This window comes from Rhinatrema bivittatum, chromosome 1, assembly GCF_901001135.1.
Source record: "Rhinatrema bivittatum chromosome 1, aRhiBiv1.1, whole genome shotgun sequence".
NCBI classification, from domain to species: Eukaryota; Metazoa; Chordata; class Amphibia; order Gymnophiona; family Rhinatrematidae; genus Rhinatrema; species Rhinatrema bivittatum.
The window spans coordinates 22,616,087-22,635,115 of NC_042615.1; positions in this window are offsets into that span (position 1 = coordinate 22,616,087).

Below are 19,029 nucleotides of genomic sequence, written 5' to 3' on the forward strand. Positions count from 1 at the left end.
GATCCTGCCAGGGAAGGGAGTTTTTCTGAATCTTGAGCAATCCCTCTTTCAGATGAGTCCACTGCTTTTTCATTGTAGACAGCTGAAAGCAAATTGGACATCCCTTAAGTCAGGCATTCAGACATAAGCATCACAATTGTTACACGGAATTAAAGACATTCTCCTAATACTGACTAATATACATGTTGTTAGATTGGTACTTAAGTCACTTAACCTAAGTCCTTGGATAAACTATTTAAGAAAATATCACACTAGAGGTGGGTGGCTGTGGTCAGGATAGGAGGGAGGGAAGAAACAACTCTTTTAGATATCAGTCTCTTTTATGTTAACAAATGCAGCAACTTAATACAGACTAGCAATATCAATACTTGGAAAAACAGAGAGATATTTCAAAGTATGCAACACAGAAATGCAGAATACTAAAAGTCAGCAAGAAAGCAATCTTTATTATGGCTAACTTTAAATTATTCAACTTAACTGGCTCCAATGATAGGTAGCAGTGTGTGTCTGCTTGCAATGCACTTCAAATTCTGACTAAGGAAGTTCTTGATAACTACCTGCAATGCACTATGAGTCACCAGCCAGCAAAGGAGAAAAGCCCAATACTTTTTTTTTTTCAAATTAACAAACACAGCAGCTTAAAATAGACTACAAATATAAGAATATTGGCTCCTATTCTATGGCTTTTTAAATTTTCTCATGGGGCACTTTGTCAAATGATTTCTGAAATTCCAACAGTTCACCATTATCCATGTTTATTAACACTTCAAAAAAAATGTAACAGATTGGTGAGGCAAAAGGTGAAATTAGGTCTCCTCTTCTTTACCCTAATTTTTCTGTAAAAGCTAAATGTAGCTTGTATGCATTCAAATCATTTTCAGATCCCAGAAAATGAGAAAATGAATTGAGTGCAGCATGACCACTCAGTCTGATGCTTTGCACAATTTGTTTTTCAATAAGTCCTTTCAAAAAAGTACATATTATAACTTTTTCTCTTTTCCTTTTGGAAGGTGTCCTTAATTTTAACTTTATCGCTGATATGTAATAATATGGTCTTCTCTTTCAAGTGTAGAGGTTGGTAGGCCATAATCATGAAAAGGGAAAAGGAACTCAGAAGGATGTGATATTCTTTTCCTAAAGTACTTTGACCGGAGCCGATCCTTTGACATATTTCAAAGTTTTGCATTATATATTACCACAAGAAACTACAAAACCGCATCTCTTAAAACTGTTGTTCACTGAAACGAATTGGTACCCCTGACAGATTAAATGGAAAATAAAATTAAGTGAAAGTTTTCAGTACAGGGAGTCTTAATTACTCAGGAATTGTTTCTCAGTTGTTGAGACAATAAGCTTAAAATTTATAATTATTTCATCTGGCAATGCAATTAAAGTGCATAATTGGGATAAAATGCTTTTGTCATGTACTTATTGAATGAAACTTGATGGCTTATTAAAATTCAGTATGTTCTTCTCTGGCAAGATTCTAATAATATAACCATTAACAAGAAATTACATTAGAATATCCATGGAGTGACTTCAAAGAAGAAAGGATTTCTTTTGCTGCTAATGCAATTTTGTTTCCAGGGTTTTTTTTTTTTTTTCCCTTCGTAAGTTTAAAAGTTGCATTTTCCTAAGACTCAGCAATAATACCGCATAATCATTAACCTTTGCTGTCTGTTGTTGTAAGATATGCATGGCATTTATAGTAATTCCCAAAACTTTAGTTTCTGACTTCTCTCTTTGATCAGCAGAAATGGAACCACCACTCCTTGGTAAATCAAGTCCCCGTGTCTGCTATTACATAGAAACATAGAAATGACGGCAGAAGAAGACCAAACGGCCCATCCAGTCTGCCCAGCAAGTTTTGCACTTTTTTTTCCCTCATATTTATCTGTTACTCTTGGCTCTTAGTAACCTTTTGATTCTATTTCCCTTCCACCCCCACCATTAATGTAGAGAGCAATGTTGGAACTGCCTCTAAGTGAAATATCTAGCTTAATTAGTTTGGGGTAGTAACCACTGCAATAAGCAAGCTACACCCATGCTTATTTGTTTATCCAGTCTAAATAATTCAGACCTTGTTGGTTGTTGTCTGTATCTAGATCCACTTTTCTTCATTCCCCCTGCCGTTGAAGCAGAGAGTTATGCTGAATATGCATTGAAAGTGAAGTACCAGACTTTCTCCCCTGCCGTTGAAGCAGAGAATTATGCTGGATATGCATTGAAAGTGAAGTATCAGGCTTATTTGGTTTGGGGTAGTAACTGCCGTAACAAGCAAGCTACTCCCCGCTTTTTTGTGAATGCAAATCCTATTTTCCACATTTCCTCTTGCTGTTGAAGCTTAGAGCAATGTTGGAGTCACAGTAACCGTGTGTATGTTTATTGAATAAGGGTATTATCTCCAGGCAGTAGCCGTCATTCCCGCGAGCCACCCACTCTTCATTCACGGCCTCTAGACTTTATGGATCCACAGTGTTTATCCCACGCCCCTTTGAAGTCCTTCACAGATCTGGTCTTCACCACATCCTCCGGAAGGGCATTCCTATTGAAACCTGAAATTTAATAGGTGAATCAGGCTCACATGGAGCTTTCTTTACTCATCCTTGGCACTTATAACAATTTACATTCAACAGTTATTCATTAACCCAAATAAGGGAAAAACAATTACAACCTCTGGAAAGTAAATAGGGTGAAAGAATAAGAATAATAAAATTACCTGTCCCTGATACTGTGTCTCTCTTGGGGCTCTGCTGGGCTGCTCGAGATCTGTTATGTACCCTGATGTTATGCTGGGGCCTAGAAGCCCAAAGGGAACTGGCCTGAGTGGGTTTTTTTTGTTTTTTTTTCAGTTGTGAAGGGCCCGGTGTTTGTGTGGCTTGGAGATGCCTTCAGGGCCATGACCCAAAATCTTTTCTAAAAATTGAGATGGGGGGGAGTAGAAAGAGCGAGCAGTGAGTGACTGTGCTGTGAAAATAGAAGCGGCTGAGTCCTGCGGTGTCCAGGAGTGACGCAGGGGCCCGGGGAGCTCCCGGCGGCGCTCAGAGGAGAGGCGTGGGCGGGGCTGGCTGTAGGGGCCTGCATGCCGCGTTACAAAAGAAACGAGAGCGGTGTTGCCCCTGATGCACAAGTGCTGCGGGCGGGTGGGGATCTCCCAAATGCGCTGTGCAAGCAGGCCATGTGCACGGGAGCCAAGGCGGGAGGCTTGTGGGGTCGCCGTGGCTGCTCTGGGGGTCCCATCGGTACTGGTAGGGCCGGCCGGATTTTTTTTTTTTTTTTTTAATGCTGCGCAGCTGTGTGAGGGGGTCAGTCAAGGCAGTGGCAGCCGCTTCACCGCGGCTCTCTCTTCCCGGGTCACATTAACCTCAGGAAGAGAGAAGAAAAGAGTGACAGGTGTACAAACAAAATAATTCTGACAAACCTGTAAGACAAACTCTGTCTTACACTATATTAAAAAATATCTCACACGTCTCAAATTTGTATTCTACTCTGTTATTTTTGGACAAGGTGAATCAATTATTTATTTTTTTATTTAAAATTTCGCAGTGCTCTGGGACGCTGACTTTCAAACTGGCATTCGGGGCGCACATTTGAGCGTGTGCCCTGGCCCGGCACCCAGGGACCCAGCCATTTTATAACTTGCTCACATGAATGTTATAAAATAGCCTGGCCACAGGCACATGTGCACCTAATTTTAAGTGGACACCTGCATGGGTGCGTAAGTCCCGCATCCACCCCGTAAGTCGAGAGATTTTAAAAGTGGCACATGCCCATGCCGTTCCCAGTTTACCAGTTCATGCACAAGTTCACCAAGTTAACAGCTGTGGTCAAGAGTAGGTCCTCGCTGGCCAGCAGCGGACCCTAGCGCTACTAAAACTTCCCTGCTTCGGGGTTTCAGAATCTACGCTAGCTGCCCACATTGACGAGCTTCAAACACCAGTCCCTGAAGACAAAGCTAAGCATATGCACGCCTATAAACAGAAACTGAGCGATACAGACATACACAGACACAAGAAGCACACAGAGAGATAGTAAAGAAAGAAGACATCATATAAAAGAAATAAGAGATAGGACAAACATGTGACATACGGATACTTACCTTGAGTGAAGTTCATTTTCTTCATCTGAGGATCTTTTTCCTGAAAGATGTAAGTTTCCATGAAGGCTCAGTTCTTGTATCAGACAAAGTGATATAACTCTAGTAACAAAAGAAGTATTAACATTGATACTTATTTGATGGTGTGGGCTGAGTTGATAAGGAAAACTGGTTTCCATTTATTAAGCTGTACCTAGAAAAGTAAATTCTAAGTGATATTTAACTATGGATTCAAATTCAAGTTGCAAGTAATATTTGTGTTTCACCGTTTGCGCTATAATACAGTCTTACCATTTTGCTATTACCAACTTACAGGGTCGTTTATCAAATCACGCTAGGGCATTATCGTGGGCGTTAGAGCCATAATGAATGTGATGAATAACACATTGCGAGATGCATGTGTAAATTTTAAACATTTAGTCAAGTGGAAGGAGTTTATGAAAATGAAAGATGCTTAGCATTGAGTGTGATAAGGTGACACATATTATCGCGGGATTTAATGCCAAAAATAACTACGCCTTTTTTCCTGGCATTATGCCTGCAATAGCTGTGCATTATGGCCGAACTGGGATTTGAAATATTTATCACAAATCCTGTTTCAGAGAGAGAGACAGAGAGAGACAGAGAGACAGACAGACTCTGGGGAGGCACACATATTAGTCAACTTTTTCTACCACTGTAAGAGGGGGCATTCTAAACTCGTTGTGAAGTTTTGGTGGTGTACTATGTTTTGGGGGGCAGTTTTACATGCACAGTCAGAGGTACGAACAGCACAGTAGACATCAGTGAAGATTTTATGTGATTTGCCGTGATGAAAGGTATAAAAAGATGAGATTTGTTCAATGTACTCTCGACCTAGCTTGATGCACTTTCTACCTAGCTGCTATCAAGCTAGGTCAAGAGTACAATATACAAATCTCATCCTTTTATATCTTTCATCGCTCCAAATCACATCAAATCTTCACTGGTGTCTACTGTGCTGTTCGTACCTCTGACTGTGCATGTAAAATTGTCCCCCAAAACGTAGCTCACCACCAAAACATCACCCCAAGTTACTAGCTGCCCTTCTTACAGTGGTATAAATACTTTACTTATATGAGAGCCTTATAAAGAATCTCTCTCTCTCTCACTCACTCAAATATTGCAGATGCGATAAATCTAGGTCTTAGCATCTAAAAGTAAAATTTAATTCTATATTTAAATATCTTCATTTATTAAAATTTCATTCACCATAAATTCAACTGGGTCATTAACATCAGGGAACATTCTCCAGATTTGAAAATTAATTCAGCAAAAACCCAGGAGCCTGACCTCTCAACCACTTACGTGACAGTGCAGAGGAGAAATTCATTCCCAACTCAGGGGTTTAAAAAAAGCAAAAATAAAAACAAAAGGAGTACTTAGGGACGATAAGGCCATAGCAGAGAGACTAAATTAATTCTTTCCTCCTGTATTCACTGAGGTAGATATTAGAGATATACCCATGTCAGAGACTATATTCAAAGGTGATGATTCAGAGGAACTGAAATAAATTCCAGTGAACTTGGAAGATGTATTAGTGCAAATTGACAAACTAAAGAGTAGCAAATCACCTGGACCAGATGGTATACATCCCAGAATGCTGAAAGAACTGAGAAATGAAATTGCAGACCTGCTATTGGAAAATTATAAACTATCAATAACATCACCTAAGGTATATGAAGACTGGAAGGTTGCCAATGTAATGTCAATTTTTAAAAAGGGATCAAGGGGTGATCCAGGAAATTAGAGACCAATGAGTCTGACATCTGTGCCAGGCAAAATGTTAGAAACTATCATAAAGAATACAATTGCTTGTCATATAGATAAGCATACCATATATACTCATGTATAAGTCAATCTCATGTAAATGTTGAGGGTATTTTTTGGGCCCCAAAATCAAGATTTATCTGTCACCTGTGGATAAGTTGAGGGTAAAACCTAAGGGGCTTATGAATTGGTAAAATCACACTAAGAAACAAACCAATAACTTTAAAAAATTGCTTTTATTTATTTTTTAAAAGAAGAATAAAGTGTGTCATAAAAAAATGTCCCTGCCTTCCCCATGGCTGCCCTCCCTCTCTCCACCCTCAACTTATATACGAGTATATTCGGTACAAAGCCAAAATGGATGTAGCCAAGAGAAGTCTTGCATCACAAATTTGCTACATTTTTTTGAGGCATACATAAACAGGTGGCTAAAGGTGAGCCAGCTGATACAGTGTATCTAGATTTCCAGAAAGCATTTGATAAAGTCCCTCATGAGAGACTTCAAAGGAAATTAGAAAGTCATGGGATAGGGGGCAGTGTCCTATTGTGGATTGCCAACTGGTTAAAAGACAGGAAACAGAGAGTAGGGATAAATGGTAAATTTTCCTAATGGAAAAAGATAAATAGTGGAGTGTCCCAGGGATCTGTACTGGGACCAAAGGGGAACAACAAATAAGGTGATCAAATCTGCCAATGACACAAAATTATTCAAAGCTGTCAAATCACAAGAGGATTGTGAGAAATTGCAAGAGGACATTACAAAACTGGGAGACTGAGCATGCAAATGGCAAATGAAATTGAATGAATAGAAGTGCAAAGTGATGCACTTAGGAAAGAGTAACCGAGATTATAGCTACAAGATGCAAGGTTCCACATTAAGAGTCACCATTCCATAAAGGGATCTAGGTGTCATTGTTGAAAATACGTTGAAACCTTCTGCTCAGTGTGCAGTGTAGCGGATCCATAGGAGTGAGTACTAGTAGGGCCCTCCCGATTACGTGGAGAAGTGTGGCCCTGGGACCTCGGCGAACCAGGAGAGGAGATCCAAGGAAGTGCCGAGGCAGGTGAGACGGGTCCTCCACTGGGTGGAGACTGGTGCCCAAGCCCCCACCGACCTGCACGGCCTCGGTGAGGCCAACCACGCGTGGCCAGAGGCTCCTGGCACAGCAGCCATTTGCTGCTGTGCCGGGATTCGCGTGCCGGCAGTTGGCTGAAGTAATTTTGGAAATAAAAGAAAGAACAAGGAAAAGGTAGGGGGGAAAGGGCAGGGGAGGTAGAGGAAGGGAAGGGAAGGTGGGGATGGGGGGTAGGGAACAGGGGAAGGCAGCGCGGCTTGGCGCGCGCTAGGTGCACAATTGTGCACCCCCTTGCGTGCATCGACCCTTGATTTGATAACATGCACGCCTGCGCACGCATGTTATAAAATCAGGTGTACACGTGTGCGCACTGGGTAGCGTGCACACATGTACGCTCGCTCGTACCTCTTAAAATCTACCCCAAAGGATTTATAATTTGTTACCAGAGAATGTGGTTAGGGCAGATAGTGTGGCTGAGTTTAAAATGATTTGAATCAGTTCATGGAGGAGAGGTCCATTGGCTGCTATTGATCGGGTTGAGTTGGGGAACAGCCACTGCTATTAATTGCATCAGTAACACGAAATAGACTTAGTGTTTGGGTACTTGCCAGGTTCTTATGGCCTGGATTGGCCACTGTTGGAAACAGGATGCTGGGCTTGATGGACCCTTGGTCTGACCCAGTATGGCAACTGCTTATGTTCTTATGTGCTTATCCAATGAACACAATGAACACTGGTTTGGTGGATTCTAAATTTTTAAAACATAGTTGCACACATCCTGGCTTATCCATCAGGTTAACCAAACAAATTTTACTCTTGACAGTACCATTTCTTAATTGAATCTATTTAAAATGTTGGGATCATGCCAAAATTTATAAATTTGAAGCTCCTGAGAAGATAAAAATGTCCTCTCTTGCATTATATCTGCTACAGATAGATCAAGTTCCTTTGCCAAATTCACCAGTTTATAAAGGAATTGTTAATTTTAAAATAAAAATTGTACTAAATAGGCATTCGAACCTTCTCATTCTGTTCATCCTCACCTTGTGAGTCTTTTTTTTTTCATGTTTTCACCAAGAAAAACAATATAGGATGGCCTCTTAAATGTTTTACAGGTGACACACCTGGAAAATACTGCAAAGAGAACAGATGTGCTGACTCCTCCTCCCCCCAGGAACCACCTTGGAGAATTGTTAGGGAAAGGAAGCAGAATCCATGCCCCGTCTAACCCAGGAAGAGTGAGGCATCCTACCTGCTTCTATACAGCTCTGCTACTAAGCCATCTCTCTATCTTGCAGTTGTTTCAGGTTTTAAGGGAAACACAGAGTGCAGATTCCTTCCGATGAGTGTGAACCATAAATAATTGGCTGTACTGAGAAGCTGCAATTAATCTGAAAGTATCTTGACAGGCTACATCTAAGAAACGTCGGTCCTACTTTTCACATGCTTATATTGAATGCCTGGAAAAAAAAAAACACTCTTGCAAATGACCATTCTGTGCATGGGAAATTGCAGCATCTCTTAAATTCACTGAATGATATTTTAAAGTAATGTACTTCTCAAGCTACTGACAGGAAAAAAAAAAAAGCAAGGTTCCAAAATAAGCCACTGTGGTTTTGGTCACTCTTGAAAGAGGCTTTGATCGTAGACAGCACTTTTTCCTCCTGACTACCAGACCCTGTTTTCTGTTTTTTAACCATGATTTTTGATGGACCATAATGAGCGTCCCAATTCAGAATGGCAAGGAATGCTACTGCAGTATCATCTGGGAGAGCTGAAAAGTATACGAGTGACAAAACTGAAGTTTAAGTTACTTAAAAGTAGACAGATGCATTCACAGCACCCGTACTTTCAACTGTATTAAACAGAGTTATTCAAGGAGAGGGTTATTTCTGAGGCATGACTAAAAAACTGTATGAATACATTTACGTTTTATGAATGTATGTGCATCCTTGTACTCACTTAGCAATCTAGTCTAAGAACATAAAAATATTCAGGTACTTTGTGTTGAATATCAGATTTGTTTGTGCAGGCCGAAAAGTGCACTTGTCCTTTTATTGACAGGCGCCTTATTGAAAATGTACCCTTTAATGTTTTCTAGGTTTGGTCCGGGAAGATGGAAGTAGCCGCACCGGTGGACTTCATCTGCTTCTTACTCTTCCATGAGTGGAATGCTCTTGCTCTTACGCAGAAGGTATAACCCACTCTTAGTCTGAGGACCAAATTCAGGGGCCACACAGTCCCCAGGGCCAACCTCAATGTCCTGGGCCTCTCACTGGAATGCCAGGGTTTCACCAGCGAGGGAGGAGGCATAAACCTCCGGGACCCTCAGTGCACTGGGGGAAGCCTTAAAAAAAGACATGTGATCACTCTCAAACACCTTTTAATCACAGTTCAGAGGGTTCTCACCTAGGAAAAGGGTCTCAATGAGTTGAATCACTTGGAGAAACACAGTCAGCAGTCCACCTGTGCTGTTCAACCAAAATAGTGTGACGGGGGCTTTGCCCATCACTAATATAACCCCCAGTAATTTTCTATATTTAGGCATTGGGAGTGGGTTTTGCATGTTTTAATCCTCCCCCTGCCTCCCCTTGGTCCAGTCTATAAATTACCCCTAAGTTTGGGGAAGAGGGCACCACATGAGAAATTATGTTTATTAATATGATTTATCTTCAGGTACCTGGCCTGAACAGGGGACCAGCCACCCATATACCACAATTCTGTGCCCTTCCCAAACAACCTCTCACTTGTGGCACCACAGACCAGATAAAATCATCACGCCAGAATAAAACTGGAATTAACTCTTTTACTAGTATTGTGTAAGTGGACAGTAAATCCAACCAGAATATTAAATGGGAAAAGTAGAGTAGTGAAGTATAATATAAGCTTGCAGTTTTCTTATTTGAAACCAATGCAAAAATAACACTGGGTATGGCCTGTAAGCTGGGGCAAGCAACATATTCATAAGGATAGTAGAAACAAATAAAGAACATTGATAGAGAAAGATTGGGGGAAAAGCAGTGAAGTATACAGCTTTAAAAAATTATCTTTACCCCTGAGTACTCAAAAAGGTGGGGGGGAACAGAGTGACCCAATATCACCAGTTTATAAAGCGTGCACCCTGTGTGATAAAACAATCAAGAAAATGAAGAAGTCCCTATTGATGGTGGAGCTTGCTAGATGACAAACCAAATAGATGAGTACTGCAGCATGTAAAAGGTATCTCTCTCTCCTGGGGAGCTTCCCCAAATTGTTTACTTGGTACTAAACAGAAAGCTGGCCTGGTTTCAGGCTCTTACAGAAAGACCACAGTCCACAAAATTCTCTTTCCCAGCCCTATCTCATGTGGCTGTACTTGCAGAAAGGGTTTATGCTTGACTTCAGCTGAAAGGCTGAAACAAGATGAGATACTAAATTTATGACAAAAGGCAAGGAAATAAACTTTCTCCCTCCTCTGCTAAGATACTCTCTGGGCCAAGTTTAGATTACTTAACTCAGTCTCTTAGGAGGGTGATCCGGCTATGTCCTCCTGGCCTGGATATCTCTGGATAGAAAGTCTCTCAGTCCCTCAGCATCTGGTTTCTCTCTCCCTTGTTGGGATTTTACATGTAGCTCAGCTATGAAGCAAGAACATCTGTCTGTCTCTCTATTTCCTCAAAGCGCAGACTTCTGCCTCTCCTTCTTGATAATTAGCTATTCAGGAAAAGAACTGATTCCAGAGCAGCCAGATGCACTCCTCTCTTCCTGGCTCCTGGATCCAACTCCTGACTGTCCCTGCTCCAAGCACATAGACATAGCAAGCCAAATGGTACTTTTCTTTCTTTTTTTTTTTTTACCTTAAATGGCCTCTTTCTCTGCTGTCTATGTAGTGCTGTTCTTTGGGCAAGCTAAACAGTACAGCCCTTTTCCCAACTTGTTAATACTGTGAGTGCTGGATGCAGAACATTTGTCATTCATAGCAGAGAACACAGGGGATTTGATGTAGTTTTATATTCTTTCACCTGGGCTGTGGTGGTTTGTAGTCTCTGCAGGGTTGAAAACCCCTTCTTGACAGGTCTAAATACATAATTCAGATACAGACGCAGCTCGATCCACACTGCAAGGCTCCAACACATGACAAGCTTGTGGGGGCATGAACCTGATCTTAGTAGCCTGTAACACTCCCCTTACCAAAACCACACATTTTGGGGGAATAGGCTTCCTGGAGTATATAATCCCTGAGAGCCTGCTCAGTTCTTTAGAGGGTTAAGCACGGCTGTAGGAGCCATAGAGAAGGTGAATGAAGAGAGGACGAAAATTGAAGATCATCCCTTAGCCTCAAAGCAAAAGGTATAAGAGTAGGAGGTGCAGGTTGGTCATAGCCTCACTCCCTGAGATCTTTGATCCAAAGGAGCAGAAGGATTTTTAATATGAATTGCAGAATTTGGAACTGTTACTAGTCTAGAAGGATGGGCTCTCCCCTGGTATCCAGAAGAGCTGGTCATTTTTGTTTTGCCCAAGAGATCAGAAAAGCAAGGGTGAAGAGAAGTGTGAGTTGTGGACCATTTGCCCAGACTAAAAATGTAAGGCTGGGGTGAAGAGAGGCTGAAAGGCTAGAAGACAGAAATGAGATAAGCGTGCAGGGGGGTAACTTGTTGGTATGGTGGTTACTGCCCTTAGCAAAAGATAAGGAGATTACTTCCGTTAACCAAAATGCTTTGATGCTTTTAATGCAACTCCAACACTGGTCTGTGCTTAGATGGCAGGGGGAAAAGAGGAATTGGATTCAGATGACAACCAAGGGTCCTGACTTCCATGGTCTGGGATACTGTTATGCAGACATAAGGGAAAAAGCACAGGACTGCTTCTATGACCATGTCCTACAGGAAATGAAGAAAGCGTGCATGGGGGGTAATTTGCTGGTGCGGTGGTTACTACTCTTAACCAATAAGCCTTGATACTTTTGATGCAACTCCAATATTGCTCTCTGCTTCAACAGCATTGGAAAAGGGGAATTTGATTTAGACAGCAACCAACAAGAGCTCTGACTTTTACAGCCTGGGGAACTGATAAGCATGGGGGTAACCTGCACAGAGCAGCAGTTACTACCCTTAAAAGGAGGCATGGGATTACCACCCTTTACCAATAAGCCTTGGTGCTTTTGATGCAACTGCATCATCGCTCTCTGCTTCGAAGGAGGGGGTGCAGGTTGGTGGAAACGGGAAAGAGGAATTTAGATTCAGAGACAACCAACATGAGCCATGACTTTTTTACAGACTAGGATACTGATACACAGACATTAAGGAAAAAACACAGGACTGCTTCTACAGTAAAGTCCATAAGCAAAGCAAGTTAGCAAAACTGTCTGATACTTGTGGGTAACCTGCACGGCACGGCAGATATTCCCATGGGAAGCTTGCTAGGCAAACTGGATGGAACATTGGTCCATTTCTACCATCATTCCTATGTTTCTATGAAAAAGTTAAGGAAACTTTGGGAAGTTTTGGATTACAGTTTAAGAGTTTTGATCCATAGTTTGGGATGTTTGCATTAATCTATCTTTTTGCTAGCTATATCCTGGGACCCCATTCCAGCTATTCAAACCTCCAAACAGGGGAGTTTTTCCCAATGGATAATGGTGCAAGAGAGCCTAGAAGTGAAGTCACAGCTAGTATGAACACATTATCTATGATTTTCATTGCAATACTTTTCTTGATGCTGTTTCTGATTTTTGGACTACTGGCTTGGATTATTTTATCCAAGCCGGTAGTCCAAAATACTTTGATTTGACCTCCAGCTTGGACTCCAGTTTGCTTTTTGCCTACAATTCCCAGTGTACTGACTGGCTGTATCCTGGTGTGATTTTTGGCTGTCTCCCATGATTTCCTTGTTCTCTTATGGAATCAAGGAATCATTGAATCAAAAGGAGGTGCAAAATTTTGATAGTGACTTACAGTGCTACTGATCATCTCCTAGTCCAGACCTCTGCTACGCCTGACCACGCTACTGATCATCTCCTAGTCCAGACCTCTGCTACACCTGACCACGCTACTGATCATCTCCTAGTCCAGACCTCTGCTACACCTGACCACGCTACTGATCATCTCCTAGTCCAGACCTCTGCTACGCCTGACCACGCTACTGATCATCTCCTAGTCCAGACCTCTGCTACACCTGACCACGCTACTGATCATCTCCTAGTCCAGACCTCTGCTACGCCTGACCACGCTACTGATGATCATCTCCTAGTCCAGACCTCTGCTATGCCTGAGCACACCCTTGGGGATTAATTTCTCCCATACCCCAATCCAGACTTGGACCCAGACCCGGACCCTTGACACCTCTGGGGAGTGTTCACAGCACAAGAGAGGGATCAGCAACAATGTTTATTTCAAATGATAAAAAACTGAATCCATGCCAAAATTGAAAGGATCATTAACACAAAAAGCAAACTAACAACTCTAAGGGCTGCAGTTTCTTTCTTCATAGTGCTCCTCCTCTTAACGCTCCTTTGATCTGAACTAATGTCCAATATTCACTCCTCTTGAAGGGTGGGAAAATTCTCCTCTCTCACTATTCATTTACAGGAGGCAAAAATGGGAAAACTCGCCTTATTTCCAAACTGAGTACAAAAGCTTTTTCCAAGACAATTGTCTCAGTCCCCACTGTTAATGGGTCTCGGCACGAGATAACAGGAGAAGCTACCCTTCCAGCAAGGGTGTACTAGCCCTACTGTTAGGAACTAATTGAGAATCACCAAAAATTCCCATTCTATCCACAAAGCTCTCAATTGGTGAGCAGTGAGGACTACCAGAAACAGCCACTCCTCAAAGAACCCTCCTTGCTTCAAGATGGTCTCTTCTCAACAGCTAGATCTGAGCATGCTCACCCATTTTATAAAGGACAAAACCCATCCCAACAAGGGGAAAGCCAAAAGATGGGAGAGAATTCAATTATGCAAAAATTCCAAAAAAGATGTTGCTAGGGAAAAGTTTAATGACAGTGTGAAGCCACCATCACAAAGGTATAGAAGATGATGGCTCAAGAAGGTAAAAGACTGTTGCATGGGAGGTGGACCCTTGGGCCGAGGTGGGGTGGATGCTACCCATAGGGGAGGCCCTACGGGTCCCCACTGTCGGCAGGCAGAGCTGGATGACTGATGGAGGCTGGCTGGAGCTTCGCCAATACCAGCCCTTGTTCCCCATGAGTTGAGCCCTTAGATGCTGGGGCCGGATGGGGTTAGGTGAGCTTCCATCCGAGGTCTTCGAGGAGATGATGAGGTCAGCCAGAGACCAGCAACAGTAGAACTGTAGAGTCTGTACTGGAAGAGGCGGAGTCCTGGAGACCCGGGCGCCAAGAGGAACAAGAATCAGATAGGGGGCACCCAAGTAAAAGCAGGCCAAAGCCTGAAAGGCCAAGTCCAGGACTAAGACTGTAGAAGTGTTGTGGAACAGGCTGAAGTCAGGGCAGGTGGCAATCAAGGAGCAGTGGCAAGGCAAGGCAGAAGTCATGTCCAGGAAATGATCAGAAGCGTGGTCGGGCAAAGCAGAGGTCAGGACTAGGAGATGATCAGTAGCGTGGTCAGGCGTAACAGAGGTATGGACTAGGAGATGATCAATAGCATGATCAGGCATAGCAGTGGTTGGGTCCAGGCGAAGATCAATGGCGTTGTCAGGCAAAACAGCGGTCAGGTCCAGGAGAAGATCAATGGTGTGGTCAGGCAAAGCAGTGGTCATCTCCAGGAGAAGATCAGTCCGTAAGATTAGCTGAGTAGAACAAAGCAAAGGAACCAGGATAGGACAAAACCAGGATCAGGAACACGGAAGGAACAGGAACCAGGAACATGAGGAAATCACCAAGGAGTCAACGAAGTACACATCCAGCGTGGAGACCTGTTGCAAAGGCGACTAACAGGAGCTGAGCCCGACCTTATATACTGGACCCCAAGGATGTTATCATCTGGGGCCGTGGGTTGGATTCCTGCCGCGGCTCCTTTAAAGGAACAGAGATGTGCATGTGCCTAAGGATGAACGAGATATGGGACGACGGCGTCCCTCCACAGACCATGCAGAGAGACCTGCCGCAAAGCACAGGAGTCTGCCGTGGAGACAGGAGCACCGGGAATGGCCCGAGGTCAGAGACTATGGTCCACAGCTGTGAGGGAAGTGGAGCCAGACGCTGGAGCTGGCAGAAGAAGGTAAGAGGGCCTGGCCGCAGGCCTACTGCAGCCAGCACATGCAACAAAGACTGCTATTACTTCATCCTTACTCCCCCGCTTCTCCTTCCACAAGCATCATGGCTTGGCTTTTTAGGGGAAGAGTGTTGGAACAAGAAAGTCCAGGAACAGTATGTCAGGGTATGTGGCCTTCAGAGAAATTGTGATCTGGGCCAAGGTTGAGGCAGGTGAAATACAACAGGGGCTGAGAAACAAGCAAAGGGTGGGACAGGCAGAAATAAGGCAAAGTGAAGGTCCATTCCAAGTCAGCACTGAGAAGAGGCTTACGGGAAGCAAGAATAGACATGAAAGGAAAGCAAGGCAGAGGCTAAGCTAGGATGAGGCAGGAACTGGGCTGAAGGCAAGAGCTGTAGACAAGAGCTGAAACTGGAGGCAAGGCAAGAGCTAGAACACGGCAACATACGCTGCAGGCAAGAGCATGGCAGTAGACCTGTTGCTGAGGCACTGGCTGGTAGCAAGAGAGTTCCTTGTATACGGTGTGATGTCATTAGCCAGTAGGGATGTGAATCGTTTTTTGACGATTTAAAACAATCGTCAGATATATTTTAAATCATCAAAAATTGTTAGAGCTGCGATACAATAGCAATTCCCCCGATTTATCGTCAAAAAATCGTAAATCGGGGGAGGGGGAAGCGGGAAAACCGGCACACCAAAACAACCCTAAAACCTACCCCGACCCTTTAAAACAAATCCCCGACCCTCCCGAACCCCCCCAAAAAGTTTTAAATTAACTGGGGTCCAGTGGGGGGGTCCCGGCGCGATCGCCCGCTCTCAGGCCATGGCTGCGTTAATAGAAATGGCGCCGGTGGCCCTTTGCCCGTACCATATGACAGGGCAAAGGTAGCGCCGGCGCCATTTTGGTTCCTGTCACCCGATGTCACGAGTGCAGGAGATCGCTCCCGGACCCCCGCTGGACCCCCAGGGACTTTTGGCCAGCTTGGGGGGGGCCTCCTGACCCCCACAAGACTTGCCAAAAGTCCAGCGGGGGGCCCGGGAGCGACCTCCTGCACTCAGGCCGTATTGCCAATATTCAAAATGGCGCCGGCACTACTTTTGCCCTCACTATGTCATACGGGACCCCCCCACTGGACCCCAGGTAATTTAAAACATTTTGGGGGGGTTCGGGAAGGTGGGGGATTTGTTTTAAAGGGTCGGGTGGATTTTAGGGTTGTTTTGGTGTGCCGGTTTTCCCGCCGATTTACGATTTGACGATTTTTTAACAAAAAAACCCATGACGATCAGATTTCCCTCCCCCCCCAAGTCAAAATTGATCGTTAAGACAATCGATCACACGATTCACATCCCTATTAGCCAGTGCTCCCAGAAAGTCCTGGTATCATGGCCTATAAGAGGATGCCCTGGTATTAGGATGGGCTAATCACAGCCCATGGAGCTGCACAGGGTGGGATGCTATGCCGGAGTGCTTGAAAGTAAGGGGCATTACACATATATTTTTTGACTGGCAAGACTAGCCATGAGAACAGGAGGTATCTTCTATTCCTCACTGTCTCCGTGTTCACCACCTTTATGGCATACCCAAACAAAAGGGTTACCCACCAAGCAAACTGTTACCCACCAAGTAAAAGGGTTGCTCACCAAGTAAAAGGGTTACTCAGGACCAGCCATGGAAATATGAGCCATTGGGTCAAACCAAGAAATATTATTTATTGACACTCATTACCATTTATTAGATCTTTTTCTATGCTATTACATTTGATTGATGTTGTGTGGTTATAACGGCTTACAAACATAACACCACCTCTTGACTTCCAATGCCATTTTAATGCTGATGACTCCCAGTAGGGATGTGAATCGTGTCCTCGATCGTCTTAACGATCGATTTCGGCTGGGAGGGGGAGGGAATCGTATTGTTGCCGTTTGGGGGGGTAAAATATCGTGAAAAATCGTTAAAAATCGTTAAAAATCGAAAAATCGAAAAATCGAAAAACCGGCACATTAAAACCCCCTAAAACCCACCCCGACCCTTTAAATTAAATCCCCCACCCTCCCGAACCCCCCCCCCAAATAACTTAAATAACCTGCGGGTCCAGCGGCGGTCCGGAACGGCAGCGTTCCGGAACGGGCTCCTGCTCCTGAATCTTGTCGTCTTCAGCCGGCGCCATTTTCCAAAATGGCGCCGAAAAATGGCGGCGGCCATAGACGAAAAAGATTGGACAGCAGGAGGTCCTTCCGGACCCCCGCTGGACTTTTGGCAAGTCTCGTGGGGGTCAGGAGGCCCCCCACAAGCTGGCCAAAAGTTCCTGGAGGTCCAGCGGGGGTCAGGGAGCGATTTCCCGCCGCGAATCGTTTTCGTACGGAAAATGGCGCCGGCAGGAGATCGACTGCAGGAGGTCGTTCAGCGAGGCGCCAGAACCCTCGCTGAACGACCTCCTGCAGTCGATCTCCTGCCGGCGCCATTTTCCGTACGAAAACGATTCGCGGCGGGAAATCGCTCCCTGACCCCCGCTGGACCTCCAGGAACTTTTGGCCAGCTTGTGGGGGGCCTCCTGACCCCCATGAGACTTGCCAAAGTCCAGTGGGGGTCCGGAAGGACCTCCTGCCGTCCAATCTTTTTCGTCTATGGCCGCCGCCATTTTTCGGCGCCATTTTGGAAAATGGCGCCGGCTGAAGACGACAAGATTCAGGAGCAGGAGCCCGTTCCGGACCGCTGCCGTTCCGGACCGCCGCTGGACCCGCAGGTTATTTAAGTTATTTGGGGGGGGGGTTCGGGAGGGTGGGGGATTTAATTTAAAGGGTCGGGGGTGGGTTTTAGGGGGTTTTAGTGTGCCGGCTCACGATTCTAACGATTTATAACGATAAATCGTTAGAATCTGTATTGTATTGTGTTCCATAACGGTTTAAGACGATATTAAAATTATCGGACGATAATTTTAATCGTCCTAAAACGATTCACATCCCTAACTCCCAGATCTATCTCCCCACACCAAATATTTCACCAAGAATCTAGCCCCAAATATCAGCCTGCTTGTCTGACATAGCCATCTGGATATCCTGCAACCACTTTAAACTTAATATAGCCAAGACCAAACTTCTTGTTTTTCCTCCTAACCTTCTTCCCTTCCTCCCTCTTTTTCTGTCTCTGTAAATGGCACTCTTATCCTCCCGGTTCCTTCAGCCCATAATCTTGGGGTCATCTTTGGTGTCTCTCTCTCTCTCTCTCTCTGTCTCTACTTACATCCAAATCACTGCTAAAGTGCTCATTTCTTCCTCTTTAACTTCATTACCATCCATCCCTTTCATTTTGAGCATGCTGCCAAAATCTGCATTACCTCTCTTATCTTCTCCTGCTTGGAATACTGCATCATCTTCTTTTTGGGCCTCCCACCGAGCCATCTTTCTGCATTGCAATCTATTCAAAATTGAGCTGCATGACATTTCTTCCTTCGGCATTGCTTTGACCATGTAACTCCTCTTCTCAAGTCACTACATTGGCTCCTAATACATTACTGCATACTTCTCTTACTTGTCTACAAATGCATTCATTCTGCAGTTCCTCATTACCTCTCTACACCCTTCCGTATGAACTCCATTCATCAAGCAAGTCACTTTTATCTGTGCCCTTCTCCTCTACCACCAATTCCTGACTCTGCGCTTTTCATTTTGCTGTGCTATGTGCCCGGAATACATATTCAGAGTTAGTGCACCACGCTCCCTCTCTAGTGCATTCAAATCCAGTTTAAAAACTCACCTTTTTGAAGCTGCTTTTAAATCATTAGCATATCTTTACAATATACACCTTCCATAGACTCTTGTTTGTCATGTAGTTCTGTCTTGACTAGACTCTATGCTCTTGTTGCATGCTCCTGAGTGATTTATATAATGACATATTTGTA